The sequence below is a fragment of the Micromys minutus genome, assembly GCF_963924665.1.
Source record: "Micromys minutus genome assembly, chromosome: 23".
Classification (NCBI taxonomy): Eukaryota; Metazoa; Chordata; class Mammalia; order Rodentia; family Muridae; genus Micromys; species Micromys minutus.
The window spans coordinates 5919576-5933659 of record NC_137958.1 but is presented as its reverse complement, the minus strand read 5'-3'; the positions used below and the strand labels follow the sequence as shown (position 1 = coordinate 5933659).

At 39.1% G+C, this 14084-nt stretch overlaps 1 pseudogene across 1 annotated transcript; it reads left to right on the top strand.

Moving 5' to 3' along the window:
* The first annotated feature begins 10943 nt into the window (after positions 1-10943).
* On the top strand, positions 10944-12162 carry LOC308435682 (SWI/SNF-related matrix-associated actin-dependent regulator of chromatin subfamily E member 1-like; annotated as a pseudogene). The gene has a single exon. The product of its transcript is annotated as an SWI/SNF-related matrix-associated actin-dependent regulator of chromatin subfamily E member 1-like (transcript).
* The last annotated feature ends 1922 nt before the right edge of the window (positions 12163-14084 follow it).

The window sequence follows — 14084 nt, the reverse complement described above, 5'->3', positions numbered from 1 at the left end:
TTCCCCCTACTTCCATCCTTAACACTTTATTGTCCTGACTGTGGATATTATGACTGTCACTTGATTTAATGACTTCAATATTGACCCTTTCTTTAGTCTTCTTCTGTGGCTCTAATATTTTTCCTTTTTGTATACATAAAATTATAATTATTGTTGGGGTGGTTGTGAATAACTATAAGTTTAGCACTTGGAAGATAGAGACAAGAGGGTCAAGAGTTCAAGGTAGAGCTTGAGGTTAGCCTGGACTACTACATGAGAGTCTGTCTCAACCCTTCCTTCCCTTCAGTTTCTGTTTCCTTCCTTCAAGTTTCAACTAGTATCTTAAATGAAGATGTACTGAATCCCAAACTTCTCCTTAGAGAGGAAAACATTGAATTAGGAACCACACAGTCTTTAATATGTTGGAACTATGGTCTGAGATGTAGACTGGAGTGAGAAGCACCAGTTACTCAGAAGAGGAAAGAAAAGTGGCAAGTGCTTACAGTGGTCAGAAGTGCACAATAAGATAAGATTCCAGCACATAGTTAAAAAGATGATTATAAGAATGCTCAATGAATTTAAAGAAAACACACATAAGATTCTGAATGAATTCAAAGAGAGTACAGATAAAGCACTGAATGATGTGAGGACATTAATACAGATATGAAGAGAATTATAAAAGGAGAGAAGTATTGACTAAAATTGGGGCCTAGAAATGTGGCTCAGTAATAGAGTGCTTGCCTAGGAAATGTAAGACCTCATTTTCAGTGATTGGTGCTACACACACACACACACACACACACACACACACACACACTTGAAATTTTGGAAATGAAAAACCTTAATAAGTCAAAGAAAAGGCTTCATTACTAGATTAAATCAAAGGGAAGACCCAGTAGTATTAGGGCTCAAACACAAGGCAGATGAATTTAAATACTGAATTAAGACTCAATATAAGATATTAAGAGCCACTTGCCCACCTTCATAGCCACTATAATACAGTTCTGCCTGCCTTCTGTGAGGCCTGCTGCAAACTCAGACTCCCAGGTGAGAGGCCCCTGTGTTGGCTGCCCCTCCCACACACACCTGCTAGGACACCAGCAAGTTCAGGAGCACTGAGCTCTGCCTGCCCTGCCCTATCAGAACTTCATCTTTCCTCTGGTCCACATCTCTACCTGCAATTGAGGATTTGGATCCCACACCCTAGCCCACAGGTCTGCCTGAATTTTGGAGGGCCTGCCACTATGTGGGATAACCATGTTGTCCCCGAGGTTTACCCTAGGGATTACTAGGCCAACCCAGCCAACCTCAAAGACAACCAGATTAAGTAGGATTAACACAGTGAAAATGGCCATTTTACCAAACATAATCTACAGATTAAATGCAATCTTTATCAAAATTCCAACATAATATTTTTACAGGAAAAGCAATTCTCAACTTCATATGAAAAAAATAAAGGACTCAGAATAGCTAAAACCAACTTGTACAATAAAAGAACTTCTGGAGAAATCACCATCTCTGACCTTAAGCTGTACTACAGAGCAATAGTGATAAAAACTGCATGGTACTGGTACAGAAGCAGATAGGTTGATCAATGAAATTAAACCAAAGACCCAGAAATAAACCCATACAGGTATGGGTAGTTGAGTTTTGACAAGGAAACCAAAACCATACAATGGAAAAAAAAAAACCATCTTTAACAAATGGTGCTGATCTAACTGGATATCTGCATGTAGAAGAATGCAAATAGATCCATATTTATTACCCTGAGCAAACCCAAGTCCAAGTGGATCAAAGGCCTTAACATAGAATCAGATATAGAAGGGAAAGTGGAAAATAGCCTTGAACACATTGGCATAGGAGACAACTTCCTGAACAGAACACCAATGGCTCACGTTCTAAGATGATAAATGGAACCTCATGATACTGAAAAGTTTCTGTAAAGCAAAAGACACTGTAAATTTAATTCTTGATAGTCCTGTCTTTCTTGAGTACTCCCATGCATGGTTTCTTCTTTTTAATGGTCTGGAAATATCTGTGGATAAACTTGAACGGGTTATTAATAAATTTTAGGTCAATCTTCTCCAGAGCTCGTCATTTGGTTTTCACTAGTAAGGACTGAAAAGAGGATTGCCAACTTCTTGGCTCCCACCACAAAACCTTTCAGCATGACAGAGTCTTTAGTAACTTCACCATAACTGACAAAGCCATCTAGTGTGTTGATGCTCTTGTCAGATAGATGACAATCTGTGGAATCATTGTGTTTTGATAAACTTGTCATCCTTGACAAAGTAGCTCTGATAAATCTTTAATGTCCTGTTTCTTGTGGTCTGATTGTGGCCTTTCTGCCTAGCTTGAGCCACGGGGAATACCACACAGGCAGGGTATAGGCCTCAATACAAGCAACTGAGTGTACCTCAGTAGATTTTTTTCTGGACAGGTTTTCTAGTTGTGTCAGTCACTGGTGACTCCTCAGCAGCCTTTGGCGTTGGTTGCCTGGTTGGTAAAGGTTACTTCATCCTGACTAACCACCTGATTCTTTGGGACCTGTTGCTCCAGCTTTCCTCAAGTCTAGTCTTGTTTTTCAGATGGATTGATCCCATTTTCCTGACTTTCCACCAAGTGGTCCTTCTGGTGAAGAGGAATCAGGCATATCTGTATGTGCACAAGAGTATGGTTGACCTGAAAGTACTTCTTCAGGCTGCTAGAGTCTTTTTCCAGCTGTCTCCTACCCAGGTCATTCTGCCATTTTTTTTAGTGTTTGGAGAAGCCTTTCTTGAATCTGTGCCATTTGTGGTATCCTTAACAAAAATGGTCTTAAATGTTCTGAAGCCTAATGGAGTATCTACATATCCCACAATGCCCACAGATACCATGGGTGATGTTTCCATAATGATTACAGAAACCACAATTTTCTTCCTGTTGGATCCTGGCATATCAACTACTTGCTTAATATGGGTTACATCAGCTTTATAGTCCAAGAAGGCTGTGAGGATGAGGGAAGCTTCTCATTTTACCACAATGATTGCTGCTGTGCTTCTGAGGTAAGATACCGAAGAACTCATGTCTGAAATGCACAAAACGTTTGGTGAGACATTGTACCATCAGACCCTGTTGGTAGAGCATCATCATTTATCAATCTGTTATTACACACATAAGTTGTTTGGAATTTAAAAATTTTTCCAATGACTCTTTACAGAAAACTCTAAGACATTATAAACATTTTAAACAAAATAATAGGGTACAAATAAATAGACAGAAATTAGTCACATTTCTATATGTCAACAACAAATTTACCTGGAACGAAACCAGGAGAAGGCAATCATTCATAGTAGCTTAAAACAATAAAAACAAACAACAACAACAACAACAAAATCAACAAACCAACCAATCTATCCACTAAACCAAACCAACCAAGCAAAAGTAAGTGCCTAACAAATTGGACCCAAACAATTTGATGAAATAAAAATTCCTTAAAATAATAACATTTTCAAGGCTGTCAAGAGAAAAGAGAAATATCTGAACAGTGATCATTTTCACTAACAAAACTGATTCCATTATTTAAGCTTTTATGAGCACACCTACAAGATTTAGGACCATGCTTTTGACAAATAAAAATTTCCAAACTTACAAGGAAGAAAACATTTTTATGTCTGTAAACTTTTTTATTTTTCTTGCATATTCTCTGTACTTACATTTCAAATGTTATTCCCTTTCCTCCAATTCCCATCCACCCTGTCCCTCTCCCTCTGACAAACATTCTCTCCACCTCAGTGCCTTGGCATTCCCTTACACTGGGTAAATTCACCTTCACTGGCCCAAAGGCCTCATCTCCCATTGATGCCAGAGAATGCTATCCTCTGCTACATATGCAACTGGAGCCATGGGCCTCTCCATGTGTGCTCATTAGTTGGTGTTTTAGTCCATGGGAGTTCTGGAGCGTTGGGTTGGTTGATAATGTTGTTCTTCCTATAGGGTTGCAAACCCTTTCAGTTCCTTTAGTTCTTTCTCTGACTCCTTCTTTGGGGTCCTCATGTTCAGTATGATGGTTAGTTGCAAGCAACCTTCACTGTATCAGTATGACTCTGGCAGAGCCTACAAAGAGCCATCCATATCTGGCTGTTGCCAGTAAGCACTTCTTGGCATCAGCAATACTGCTTGGGTTTAGTAGCTGCATTTGAAGTGGATCCCCAGGTGAGGCAGTCTCTGAATAATCTTTTATTCATTCTCTGCTCCTTTATTTATACATGAATTACCTCCTGTGAATGTTCTGTTCTACCTTCTAAGAGGAAGTGAGGCATCCACATTCTGGTCACCCTTCTTTTTGAGCTTCATAAGGTATGTGAATTGTTTCTTAGATATTCAGAGCTTTTGGGGGCTTGTATCTGCTGATCAGTGACTGCATACCATTCCTGTTCTTTTATGACTGGGTTACCACACTCAGGATGATAAACACTAGTTCCAATAATTTGCCTAAGAATTTTATGAAGCAATTGTTTCTAATAGCTGAGTAGTACTCCACTGTGTAAATGTATTACAATTTCTGTATCCATTGCTTGATTGAAGAACATCTGGGTTCTTTCCAGCTTCTGGCTATTATAAATAAGGCTCCTATGAACATGGTGGAGCATGTGTTCTTGTTATATGTTGGAGCGACTTTTGGGTATATGGCCAGGAGTGGAATAGACGGGTCTTCTTGTAGTACTTATGTACAATTTTGTGAGGAACTGCCAGACTAATTTTCAGAGTGGTTGAATTAGCTTGCAATACCACTAGCAATGGGGGGGGGGGCGTGTTCCTCTTTCTTCACATACTCAACAGCATCTTATGTTTCCTGAGGTTTGATCTTAGCCATTCTGACTGGTGTGAAGTGGAATCTCACACCAGTTGTTTTGATTTGTATTTCCCTGATGTCCAGGGATGTTGAGTATTTCTTTGGGTGCTTCTCCTCCATTCAGTATTCCTCAGTTGAGAATTCTTTGTTTAGCTCGGTACCCCATTTTTAATAGTATTATTTGATTCTTTGGAGTCTATTGTATATATTGCATATTATCCCTCTATCAGATGTAGAATTGGTAAAGCTATTTTCACAATTTGTTGGTTGCCTTTTTGTCATTTTGACAGTTTCCTTTACCTTATAGAAACTTTGAAATTTCATGAGATTCCATTTATTGATTCTTGAGCTTGGAGCATAAACCATTGGTGTGTTCAGCAAAATTTCCCTTGTGTCTATGTGTTCTAAGCATTTCCCCACTTTCTCTTCTATTAGTTGCAGCGTACCTGACTTGATGTGGAGGTCTTTGATCTACTTGAACTTGAGCTTTGTACAAGGAGATAACAATGGATTGATTTACATTCTTCAGCATGCTGACTGCCAGTTGACCCCACACCATTTGTGGAAGATTCTGTCCTTTCTCTATTGTATGATTTTAGTTCTTTTGTCAAAGATCAAGTGACCAAAGTTGTGTGGGTTCATTTCTGCATCTTCTGTTCTGTTCCATGATCTACAGGCCCACTTCTGTACTAATACCATTAGGTTTTTATCACAATTGATCTGTAAAACAACTTGAGGTAAGGGATGGTGATATCCACAGAAGTTTTTTATTGTTGAGAATAGTTTATGCTATCCTATTTTTTGATATTCCAAATAAATTTTTAACCCTTTGAAGAATTTGTTTGGAATTTCGATGGTGATTGAATTGAATCTGTAAATTGCTTTTGGCAAGATGCCCATTTTTGCTCTGTTGATATTTCTAATCCATGCGAATGAGAGATCTTTCCAACTTATGAGATCATGTTCAATTTTCTTCTTCAGAGACTTGAAGTTCTTGTCATTCAGGTCTTTCACTGCTTAATTAGGGTCCTACCAATGTATTTATTATTGTTTGTGACTATTACGAAGGGTGTCATTTCCATATTTTTTTCTCAGCCTGTTTATCTTTTGAGTATACTAAGGCTACTTATTTCTTTGAGTTAATTTTATATCCAGCCACTTTGCTGAAGTTGTAAATTATCTGTAATATTCTCTCATAGAGTTTTTGGGGTCACTTAAGTATACTATCATATCATCTGTCAATAGTGATATTTTGACTTCTTCCTTTTCAATTTGTATCTTTTTGACCCATGTTTGCTGTCTGACTGCTCTGGATAGGACTTCCAGTACTATATTGAATAGGTAGGGAGAGAGTGGGCAGCAATGTCTAGTCTGTGATTTTGGTGAGATTGCTACAAGTTTCTCACTATTTAGTTTGATGTTGGTTATTGGTTTTCTGTGTATTGCTTTTAATATGTTTAGGTGTAGGCCTTGAATTCCTGATCTTTCCAAGACTTTTAACATGAAGGGGTGTTGAATGCTTTCTCAGCATCTAAAGAGATGATCATGTGTTTTTTTTTTTGTTTTTTGTTTTTTTTTGTTTTTTTTTTTTTGTGGGGAGGTTGGTTATATAGTGGATTACATTGATGGATTTCTATATATTGAAACATTCCTACAAACCTGGGATGAAGCTTACTTGGTTTTGGTGAATGAGTATTTTGATATGTTCTTGAATTTAGTCTGCAAGAATTTTATTGAATATTTTTGGTTTGATGTTCACAAGGAAAGTTGGTCTGAAGTTGTCTTTCTCTGTGGGGTTTTTATTCAGTTTAGGTATGAGTATAGTTGTGGTTTCGAAGAATGAGTGCAGTCATGTTTCTATTTTGTGATAAAGTTTGGAAAGTATTGGGTTTAGGTCTTCTAAGAAGGTCTGATAAAATTCTGCACTGAAACCATTTGGTCCTCGGCTTTTTATTTTTTTATTTTTTTATTTTTATTTATTTATTTATTTATTTATTTTTGGTTGGGAGACTTTTGATGACTGCTTCTATTTCTTTGGGTGTCATAGGACTGTTTAAATGGTTTTTTTTAAATATTATTTTGATTAACTGTTGGTACCTGTTATCTGTCTAGAATATTGTTTATTTCCTCTTAGATTTTCCAGTTTTGGTGAGTATATATAGTAGTGTGTTCTGAAGATTTATTGAATTCCCTTAAATTCTGTGATTATGTCTCCCCTTTAATTTCTGATTTTGTTAATTTGGATACTCTCTCTGTGTCCTCTAGTAGCTCTGGCTAAGGTTTTATCAATTTGTTGATTTTCTCAAAGAACCAGGTGCTGGTTTTGTTTATTCTTTATATAGTTCTTTTTGTTTCTACTTGGTTGATTTCAGCTCTGAGTTTGATTATTTTGTGCTGTCTACTCCTCTTGTGTGTATCTGCTTCTTTTTGTTTTAGAGCTTTTAGGTGTGCTGTCAAGCTGCTAGGGTATGCCAGTTTCTTTCTGGAGGCTTTTACAGCTATGCATTTTTCTCTTAGTACTGCTTGAATTAGATCCTATAATTTCAGGTGTGTTGTGTCTTCATTTCTGTTTTATTCTAAAAATTCCTTAATTTCTTCCTTGACCAAGTTATCATTAAGTAGAGTAAGGTTCAAGTTCTATGTGTATTGTCTTTCTGTTGTTTTTGTTGTTATTGAAGACCAGCCTTAGTCTATTGTGATCTGATAAGATGCATGGGATTTTTTCAATATTCTTGCATCTGTTGAGGCCTGTTTTGTAACTGATTATATGGACTATATTGAAGAAGGTGCCATGAGGTACTGAGAAGAAGGTATATTCTTTTGTTTTAGGATGAAATCTTCTACAGATGTCTGTTAAAACCATTTGGTTCATAACTTCTGTTAATTTCACTGTGTCTCTGTTCAGTTTCTGCTCCCATGATCTGTCCACTGATGAGAGTGGGGTGTTGAAGTCATTCACTATTATTGTGTGTGGTGCAACATAAGCTTTGTGCTTTGGTAGATTTTTTAAAAATGAATGTAGGTGCCCTTGTATTTGGAACATAGATGTTCAGGATTGAGGGTTCATCTTGACAGATTTTTCCTGTGATGAACACAAAGTGTCCTTCATTATCTTTCTTGATAACTTTTGATTGAAAATTGATTTTATTTCATATTAGAATGGCTACTCCATCTTGTTTCTTGGGACCATTAGCTTGGAAAGTTTTTTTTCCCAACCTTTTACTCTGAGGTAGTGCCTACTTTTGTTGCTGAGATGAGTTTCCTGTCTCCAGCAAAATGCTGGATTCTGTTTATGATTCTAGTCTGGTAATCTGTGTCTTTTTATTGGGGAATTAAGTCCATTGATGTTAAGAGGTATTATGGAATAGTGACTGTTGTTTTTTTCTGTTTTTGTTGTTAGAGATAGAATTATGTTTGTGTATTTTTCTTCTTTGGTGTTTTTTGCAAGAAGATTTTTTCTTTTTTTTTGCTTTTCCTAGGGTGAAGTTTCCCTCCTTGTGTTGGAGTCTTCCATCTATTATCTTTTTTATGGCTGGATTTGTGGACAGATATTGTTTAAGTTTGCTTTTGTCCTGGAATATCTTGTTTTCTCCATTCATAATATTTGAGAGTTTTGCTGGATACAGCAACCTGGGTCAGCAAAGTATTAATTCAAAGGGTTGAAGATATGGCCCAGTCATGAATAACATTCACAGTTTTTTAATGGAAATTAACCTCTTCTTCACATTTATTAATATTTGCCTTACATACTTGCTTAGGCACACATATGATAAAATTGTTTCTTGCAAAAATAATGTTATGCAATATCCTCCATTATCTCTTTTTTTTTCCTTACCGTTTTTTTTTTTTTTTTAAAGAGGGATACATTCACAGATTTTTAAAGGCATTTTGGCACTTTTTGCTAAGGACACAGTTTGGTTCTTTGCACCCATGTTGAATGATTTATAACTTCTCATATCTATAGCTCTTTGCTACCATTTGCCTTTTTTGGCTTCAAAAAGTATCCACACATATCTTAAATATATATTCACAGATACACATAATTAAAAATGAAAAAGAAAGCAAAGAATTATCTATTTTTGGTATTTTACTTCTTTGTGTGAAAATATTTAAGATGTATTTTATATATAGTTCATATACTATAGTTTACAAATAGTTCATATATTCCTCTCCCTTCCTTCTCTTTTCGCCAAGACAATTAATTTCTATAAAACACAAATGTAAATGTGGGGATGAACCAGGAATAAATTTAAAGGCCACCTCCGAGGGGTCAGCTTCTGTCCAAAACATTACATGAGCTCTTTAGATGCAGCCATGGCAGTCACAAATTCCTCCGGAGGTAAATGTTATACAGGACAGCCGTCTTCTCTCCATTGTGCAGATCCAGTGCATTGCTGTCTGTGCAAAGGATTCTGGTCAAGGACATGGGCCTCTGAGAGGTCATAGCTATACATACCTGTATCTGTAACTGGGGTGCCCCTATGTGGAGTCCCCTAATACCTGAGACCTTCTGTAGAGATGTGAGGAAGAAGCCAAAGGACACAGACCTTTTGTCTGACTCAGTAACTAGTGCTTTTCCAGCCCATTGCTCTTCCCTCCACTCCTCCCATTGCTTAGGTTCTTCTGTTTTGCAGGAAAATTTGTTGGAGGAACCTTTGGCCGAGATTGACACCCGTGTCTGTACTTCTTTCCTGGTCCTAGACTAGTGCCATTCCACCATAGAAAATGGAGCTGAATGGGGTTGACATTTCCTGTCTTATACTCTTGCTCAGATTATTGCTGCATGTGACTAATGGCTTCCTTGTAACTTTTATTTGGACTTGCTGTCTTAATCAGCTGTCCTGACATCTGACAAATCAGCCCTTTGCAGCACAGGTTGGTGCCTAGCAACTACACCAATCATCTTGAGATTTTAAAGAAAAATTCTAGGCAGACAATCTTAGCTCATACCCTGTCAACTTCTTCTTCAGAATAAGAGGCTGAACATAGCATCATTTGGTACAGATTGACTACATTCATCTAGCTTATGTGGTGCAAGTATCAAATTTCCTCCAGAGGATTTTCCCCTCTCAAATAAAAATATCTTCAAAACCTTTTCTTTTTAAAAATTTTATTAGAATTTTATAAGAATTAATTGTAAATTATCTGCATTTACATTTCAGATGTTATGACCTTCCCCCAATCCCATCACCCCTTCCTCTTCCATTGCCTCCATGAAGGTGCTCCCTCTGACAACCACCCTCTCCCACCTCAGCACCTTGGCATTCCTCTACACTGGGAAAACAAACCTTCACTGGACCAAAAGCCTTTCCTCCTATAGATAGCAGAAAATGTTATCCTCTATTGCATATGCACTTGGAGCCATGGGTCTTTCCATGTGTGCTCAGTGTTTAGTGTTTTAGTCCCAGGGAGCTATGGTGGGTTTGGTTAGTTAATAATTTTGTTCTTCCCATGGGGTTGCAGACCCTTTCAGCTCCTTTAGTCTTTTCTCTAGCTCCTTCATTGGGGTCCTCATGTTTAGTCTGATGGTTAGATCCAAGCGTCCTCCTCTGTATCAGAATGGCTCTGGCAGAGCCTCTGAGGAGGCATCCATATCAGACTCCTGCCAGTAAGCACTACTTGGCATCAGCAATAGTGCTTGGGTTTAGTGACTGCACCTTTTAAAATGAACTAAGATATTTCATTAATTTTTATCTTTCTCCAAGGACTGGGGATTTTTTTTTAAACCATGCCTATTAATTTGAGTTTTGATTATATGGAAGAAAAAAATCAGTTTTTAAAAAATATTTATTTATTATATATGAGTGCACTGTAGATCTCTTCAGACCCACCAGAGAAGGGTATCAGATCTCATTACAAATGGTTATGAGCCACCATGTGGTTGGTGGGATTTGAACTCAGGACCTCAGGAAGAGCAGTCAGTGCTCTTAACCACTGAGCCATCTTTCCAGCCCAAAATCACAGTTTTTAAACTAAGAGTTAGATGAAAGATATTTGAGGTACTAGTTACATCTCTTTTACTGTGATTAAATATCTTCACCAAAAGCAACTAATGAAAAACAAAATTGGCCTTCTCAGTCCGTGGTGTCTCCGATTCATTCTTAAGGAACTGAGAACTTAATCTTTTAAAATGTCAAAAAGATCATCTTATACCCCACCTCCCACCCCAGATCCTGCAACACAAATGCCCAGCACCCCAGGGTTTGTGGGATAGATCCAGTCATCTCGCCTACAACAGCTACAGGCTGGGAGGGAACCGGGCACCAACATCCGGGTCACGGCATCCTCTGGCATTACAATTCCAAAGCCTGCAAAGCCACCACATAAGCCGCTGGTGCCCTACATGAGGTACAGCAGAAAGGTCTGGGACCAAGTAAAGGCTTCCAACCCTGTCCTAAAGTTGTGGGAGATTGACAAGATTATTGGTAGCATGTGGCGAGATCTCACCAATGAAGAGAAACAATATTTAAATGAATACGAAGCCGAAAAGATCGAGTACAGCGAGACTATGAAGGCCCATCACAATTCCCCTGCCCACCTTGCGTACATTAATGCAAAAAGTCGTGCGGAAGTTGCATTAGAGGAAGAAAGTCGACAGAGACTGTCTCCGATGGAGAAAAGAGAACCTTACATGAGCATTCAGCCTTCTGAGGATATGGAAGATTATGATGATGTATATGTCAATATCAATAAAGCAATACAGCCACTGCCTGTTTCCAGAGAAACCACCGCCTCATCAGTGAGGTCCTCAGTGAGAGTGTGGTACCTGATATGCGGTCGGTTGTCACAACAGCTAGAATGCAGGTCTTCAAGCGACAGGTCCAGTCTTTAATGGTTCATCAGCGGAAACTAGAAGCCGATCTTCTTCAGATAGAGGAAGGTCACCAGGAAAAGAAGAGGAAATTCCTGGAAAGCATAGACTCCTTTAACAATGAACGTCAAAGGTTGTGTGGTCTGAGGGTGGGAGTAGACGCGGAGAAGACTGCCGCTGAGATCGCACAGGCGGAGGAACAGGCCCGCAGAAGGCAGGAGGAGAGGGAGAGAGCAGAGCAAACTGAGCGGAGTCAGGGCAGCATCGCCCCCGAGGGAGAGCAGGTCTCGAACAAAGCTGAGGAGAAGGATGAGGAGAACATCCCGATGGAGAGAGGAGACACACCTTGGAGACACGGCAGAGAGCCAGCAGGACAGTGAAGAAGGCACGTCTACTGCTGCGGACAGCGAGCGTGGGCAAGAGGGGGTGACAGCACTGAGGTGGAAGGGACCGGTGACAGTAACACCGGTTCAGAGAGTAACACACGGTGGAGGAGCAGCCTACAGAGCCAGTGCCAAAGGACGAGAGGAAGGAATAAATGTTGCCTTGTTTTATGTGACCAAAAACTTTGTGCTTAAAAAAACAAAAACAAACAAACAAACAAACAAAGAACTCCCAGAGTTTATTTTTAGTCCCAGAGGAAAAGAGACTATGACAATAGGGAAGGGCATGAAACCTGGAGCAGGAAGTTGAAGCTGGCTCATTACATTTTCATCCAAGGGAAGGATAGAGAGGGGAGGGAGGGAAGAAGGGAGGAAGGGAGGTATGGAGGGAGAGAGGAAGATTGTAGATTGAAAAAGGTATTGCCAGTGGCAAGCTTCCTCCAAGGTGACTCAACGTCCTAAATGTTCCTTAACATCCCAAACACCATCAACAGGCAATATTAAGTGTTCAAATACAAGAGCCTTAAGGAAACTTTCTCATCAAAGTACAAGGCACCAAATTGAAGGAAAGACATCGATTTGTTCCCAATGGCCATGATCTTCTTTTCTAGTGTTTTGGTATTTATACAGGGCTTGATGATCTTTGGCTTTCAAGATACATATGCCTACTATAGTTTGGGTTTGAAATGTCCACCAGATACTCATGTATTATGTGGTTGTTCCCAATCCCATGGAACTGTTGGTACGTTGACATGGGGGTACATAAATAAAAAGCCAGCCTTTTCCTTTTTCTTCTCTCCACCTAGACACGAAGTGAACATACTTCCTGTGCTATGTGCTTTTGTTACCAGGTATTTGTCATTGTAGACCCAGAGTACTGTGACCGCATTGAAATACATTGAAACCTCTGAAGCTGAGCCTAGAGGCCAAAGACATGGCTTCTGTGGTTAGTACCTTTGGCTGCTCTGGGTTTAATTCCCAGCACCTGTATGATGTAACCATGTGTACGCAGCCTCAGAACTATTCTTGCCTCTGCAGGCATCAGGCATATGTGTATACAGACATGTACACAGGCAAAACAGTTATATACATAAAATAGAAGGGAAAATGTTTCAAAAATAACTATTATTTTAATTTTATTTTTGTCGAATATATATTATTTACATTTTAAATGCTATCCTCTTTCTTGTATGAGTGTATCCCACCAGCTTCTCACCCCTACCCACCCTGACATTTCCATACATTGGGGCATCGAGTCTTGGCAGGACCAAGGGTTTCTCTTCCCATTGATAACCAAAACGTCCATCCTTTGCTACATATGCAGCTGAAGCCATGGTCCATCCATTTGTACTCTTTGGTCTAGTCGCTGGGAATTCTGGTTGGTTGGTATTATTGTTCTTACGGGGTTGCAAACCCCTTCAGCATCTTTAATATTTTCTCTAAGTCCTCCACTGGGAACCCTGTATCAGTTCAGTGGCTGGCTGTGAGCATCAGCCTCTGTATTTGTAACGATCTGGCAGAGCCTCTCAGGGAACAGCTGTGTTATGCTCCTGTCAGCATGTATTTCTTGGCATGAGCAGTATTGTCTGGGCTTAGTATATGGGCTGGGTCTCCATGTGGGGCAGTCTCTGGATGGGCTTCGTTCTGCTTCAAACTTTGTCTCCATATTTCCTCCTGTGGATATTTTTGTTCACCCTTCTAAGAAGGACTGAAGCATCTGCCCTTTGGTCTTTCTTCTTCTTGAGGTTCATGTGGTCTGTGAATTATATCTTGGTAATCAGAGCTTTTGGGCTAATATCCACTTCTCAATGAGTACATACCATTTGTGGGTTTTTTTTTTTTTTTTTTTTTTTTTTTTTTTGGTGATTACGTTACCTCACTCAGGATCATATTTCCTAGTTCCATCTATTTGCCTGTAAATTTTATGAAGTCATTGTTTCTAATAGCTGAGTAGTACTCCATTGTGTAAATGTACCATAATTTATGTCTCCATTCCTCTGCTGAAGAACATCTGGGCTCATTCCACCTTCTGGCTATTATAAATAAGGCTGCTATAAACATAGTGGAACATGTGTTC